General features: G+C 37.2%; 1 protein-coding gene across 1 annotated transcript in view; it reads right to left on the bottom strand.

The window, feature by feature from the left end:
* Positions 1-1,607: 1,607 nt before the first annotated feature.
* RFTN2 (raftlin family member 2) overlaps positions 1,608-4,860 on the bottom strand; it is a 34,227-nt gene continuing 30,974 nt past the window's right edge. Inside the window, exon 10 of the mRNA XM_084523542.1 lies at positions 1,608-4,406. The gene's annotated coding sequence lies outside the window, so the exon portion shown is untranslated. The remainder of the gene's footprint in view (positions 4,407-4,860) is intronic.

The raw sequence follows: 4,860 nt of genomic DNA, 5'->3' as shown, positions 1-4,860 counted from the left end.
CTTCAGCAGCTGTGTTCTTCAGCAGCTCTTGTGTCTCATGTTTGTCATTGTATTTAACTGTCAGCAGGGTAATTGCATGAGATGTCTGAGTGAGCATAGCTTTAGTTATTGTCTATACAGTTAGCTATAACTTGCCTTGTATGGACCAGATTACTTGATTTTGATAGGTATCTTGAAGCTTGTACTGCAGGTAGGAGAGAGACTATTTTGGAAGTAGTCAATTTATTTAGTTCTGTTACAGTCTGCTGTAGGACCATTCATGGTGTGTTCTTTAGTACAGTCATGCTGCATGCTTATACTGGTCATAGTGACTGAGACAGGCAAAAACATGTAACTGGTGTTGCGGATTACATCTCCTCTACAAAATTGAAGAATATGTGGTGCTCAGGACTGCATTAAAATTTTAAACCTCTTTTCTTCTTATGCTTTAGGAGTTTCACTTCAAAACAAAACTCTGGAAGTTTTAATCCTGTTTATTCTCATTCAGATTTGCACTGTAAAATTGACTTGCTCTACTATTGATTTTATATAAGGCCTAAGTGAAACACTGCTTGTATTTTCCCTTGCTGTTGTTTACATGAGTACGGCGTACACACATGTGCCTGAGTGGTACCATAAAACTTCCTTTTGCCTAAGCAAACCATTGATTTGTCTAGTAAATACATGAACAGATTTAACTTACAATCTACTTAATAGGGAAGGCAACTGTCTTTGAAATATATTGTAAAAAAGGAAAAAAAAAATTAAAATTAAACTGTTTCTTTATCCAGACCGCTATATTTTGGTAAGTGATTCTCATTTTTCAAGTCGTCCAAAAACACAGGCAGCTGAATGGTTCCAAGACAAAATGCGGTGCTCTCCCATCTACAAGGTGTGCTGAGGTTCTATTTCTTCTTTCAAAAGCAGAGAAATGCAATATTCCTTAGCACCTTAAGGTCAGACCTCAAATTCATACACGTCTCAACTAAGAAAATGCTGGTTTTACAATTAGAGAGTTAGTGAGATCTACAAGAGGGCCTTTCAAATACTCCAAGCATGTTATGAGCAATGTGTCACGTAGAATGGCATGTCATAAGCAAAGGCTCATTGTCAAAAAACTCATTATTTTTGCCCTGATGCTTGCTTTAGCGTATCTTGCTGCAAGTCAGCCCCAGTGATTTTGCTGCTGAGATTTTTATTCTCTTAATGTTGTCAAAGCTTCTGCTTAAAACATCAACCATGTCATCAGCCCCGTTTCTCTAAACCACTTTGTCTCAAGTTATGATTACCCAAAGAATGTTCATCACTTAAATTCATACCATTCATCTAAATTTTGACACAGGAAATTGGCTTTAAAAATTCTCTATCCTAACACTTGTATTCTATAAATTAAACCATAGCCAATTGTCAGAACAGTGACCTGTTTTTTTATTACTTACAGAACATTAATATGTAACATAAAAGTAAACTAATCAGCTTTTAATAGATGATTAAAAGTCTAACAAGCTTTGCCTTGTGTGATGTATGTATGTGCAGACAAGACTTGCAAAAATATAATTGAAGGAAAGTATACATTGAGCTAAAGAATTTAATGCCAGCATGAGACAAACACAATAAGGACATTGATAACTGATTTAAGAAGTGTTTTTAATGATGAGAAGCTTCCCATCAGAAATATAGACCTTAGCTTTACAAAAAGAAAATAGTGCTTTATAGATCAAAGCCAGAGGTTAAGCAGCAGTTTATTACAGCTGATCAGGTATGTAAATGAACTGTGACAAGTGTGAGCAGGGCAAAGATTTTTTTATAGTGGATTATTTCTTCCTGCTTGCAAACACTTAAAAGTATTTCCTGTCCTAACACTTTAAGATGAAGTACTCAGTCTTTTGGAGAGGTTTGGGAACAGCATTAATGTCTTTCCATCTTTGTTTTTTAACAGTCGTATTTTTGTTGTCACATACAGGTGAGGGACTCGTCTATTGAAGTTCAGACTCGCAGATGAAGCCATGATATTAGTGTACTTTTTTTTTGGGGGGGGTCAGAGTACGCATCCAGGCTTAAAGTTTGAGCCACAATTCAATATAAAGGCTTGAGATAATGAAGTATGTAAAATACATTTGAGTAAAATGAGGAGTGTGTGTGCAATAAGAGCATATAAAAAAGCTTGCTAACAGGAGCTGCTAGTAATTTATGATTAGTAGAGTCATAACTTAATGCTTCGGTTTAAGAACATACTGAAACACATAGCTTTAATTAGAATCCCCTCAACACAAAATGTACCCTCCCCTTCTTTCTTTCCCACATAAGATGAGTTGGTTTTCAGAATTTTTCATGGCAAAGAAAGAGAAGATTTTGCATCACTTCTTTTAAAAGCATTTTCAACTATTTGTTTCAGCATCCATGCCCTAGGAAGACAGGTTGTTTAATCTGTGCTCTTCAACTAGTGCATGAAGTCAAATGGTTTGTGTACAGTCTTCACACAGACTGAGCAAGCAGTTTACTCCCAGATTTTTTAAAAGAAGTTTTGCAGCAAGAAACCATTCTCAGTTACACTCCCACAATGGTCCTGCTCAATCCAGCTAACTCAAGGATGAAGAACTGGTCCTTACAAGAAATAGAAGGAACAGGATGAGCACACAAGTCAGTCAAACCACTGTTTATAGTCTCCAACAGCTTCAGTCTGGTTCAGTGACTTTCAGAGAGCTTTTTTTTTTTCCCTTTCAGGATTTTTTTCAGTCACCTTTTAAATCCATGTAGTTTTACATACAACATCCTGCAGCAAGCAGTTAACAGCCAGCCAAGTAAGTACCTTCATTTGGTTCAAACCTGCTACTTACCATTTCCATGATTCCCTTGAATTAGAATACTGAAGAATTTATTCCTTTGCTACCTTCTCCGTGCCACTCCCTTTACACATTTCTATCTTGTCTCCTGCCAGGTTGTCATTTTTTTTTTCAAGGTGAAGAATTAAATTTTGTTTGTGTGCAGTACAGAGCCCAAATGTAGCCCTGCGAGGTGAAAGACAACAGAGAACTAGGAAAACACTCTAGATTAGTGTTTGTGCAGCAGGGACAACTTTATGTACTATATGCAAAACAAATGGCATTAAAAAAATAACCAGCTGTCCTTACCTCAACAGGCATTTCTAAAGGGGTTTAAAGGAAGCAATTTAGCATATTTACACCGAATTAAAAAGACTAGAAATAAATTTACAGAAGCTTGCAACACAATCAAAACCTACTGAGATTCAAGAGCAAGGACTAAAGTACAGTTGAAACTCTGAAATAAAGCCACATTCCTTTCCGTGGCCTACAATTTAAGAAAATTCTTAAAGAAATTTCTTAAAGCTTCAAGTGGGAATGTTCTAAAATGTACCTGTGGACATCCAGACTACCTTTGTTGCAAAAATTGAATCTTCTTTGTTTATACTTTATACTTCATTAATCATATGGGAAGAGCTTTTTTAAAAAAACACCTGGATGCTAGTTTTGAGTTTTCTGCATTTTCGCTACCTGGAAAAATTCGCTACCTGGAAAAGATTTCAAAAGTGAAATGATTCCTTTGTATCCAATAAATGCATTCTAGAAAGAGTAACTGCATTTAGTTTAGTACTTTATACATTATAATGTGTTATATAAATATTTGCAGGTAGGTTTTGTTTTACAATTTACTGCTGTTAACTATCTTAAACAGTGATACTACTTTATAAAAGGTAATTTCTCTTATACACATTAAAAGCTTTAACTTGGAATATTCAGAGTTCCTAGTTTTTTGACCAATTTTTGCTGCTTTTTACAACTTTGACTTGTATGGAGAACCACCATTAATTGCACATGTGAGAGCGTTTTTTTTTTTTTTCTTTTGATTACTTCTGACAAATATTTTTAGAAGTACAGCATTATATTCCAAGTTTTACAAGACCAGCTGCTGTCCCTTTTTTAATATGCTGAAATTACTTATCTTTCTGCCAGGGACAGATGTGTCTTTTCATCAGTTCTTCCCCATCTGTAGTACCATGGGGAGATGCCTGCTGTCGAATGACTGCTACTCAGTGGGCTGTGTGAGAAGACAGGCTCTGGGAGGAGCGCCTGGCTAGCACCCTCCCATTGAGCAGGGAATACTTTGCCAGACTGCTGGTATTTTTCTTAAGAAATTAATGTGAGAAGAGAGAAGCTGCACTTTCCAACAAGGTGCAACAGGAAAATTAGATAAATTTAAAGGTTGTCTCCAGAACCAGGGTTTGGTGAAGCTGAACAGGAGAGGGATAAAGTCTGCTGCAAACAGTTGTTAGGAATTGCTCTTCCAAAGGAAAAAAATAATAACAAACCTGCAACAGTTTTTACCACGAAACTGGGAAGCAACTCCAAAGCCATCATCCTTTCAAGCCCCTAGTACAACAATCAAACCTCATACAAGTGGATAAGGCCCTGTAAAAATAAATTGAAATAGTAGTAAAGCTTCGTGCTACTTCTGCTTATCACAGCACGTGCAACTTTTTTTTTTAAGAACTATTTCTTGCTCATTGCAAGAAGCAGCTCCTGCCAGAGTCCATTCTGCGTGGCTCCCTGCCCTGGAGATCGCAGGCTGAATTGCCCCACTCTGTTCATCCTGCAGGTGCTCTGAGTCAGTTGCTGGTGTTGCTGTCACTGCATTCCTGTGCCCACTGTGCTGGCACCGTCATCCCAGTGTGGGCAAAGAGACTTCTACAGCATCTGGTGGAACACTGCCACCAGAGGCAGGTGATTTTGATACCTGTCTGACTGCATGCTGTACCACAAACCTTGAGAGAAAGGCTGGGAATACATTTGCTTAGTTCTGTCTTGATTTTTCATCTGAATCAGGTTATTTTCTTAGCTTGAGAGTGACAAGCACTTAGAAGTT

The sequence above is a fragment of the Aythya ferina genome, assembly GCF_964211825.1.
Source record: "Aythya ferina genome assembly, chromosome: 6".
In the NCBI taxonomy this organism is placed as follows: Eukaryota; Metazoa; Chordata; class Aves; order Anseriformes; family Anatidae; genus Aythya; species Aythya ferina.
This window is presented reverse-complemented; position numbering and strand designations above follow the sequence as displayed.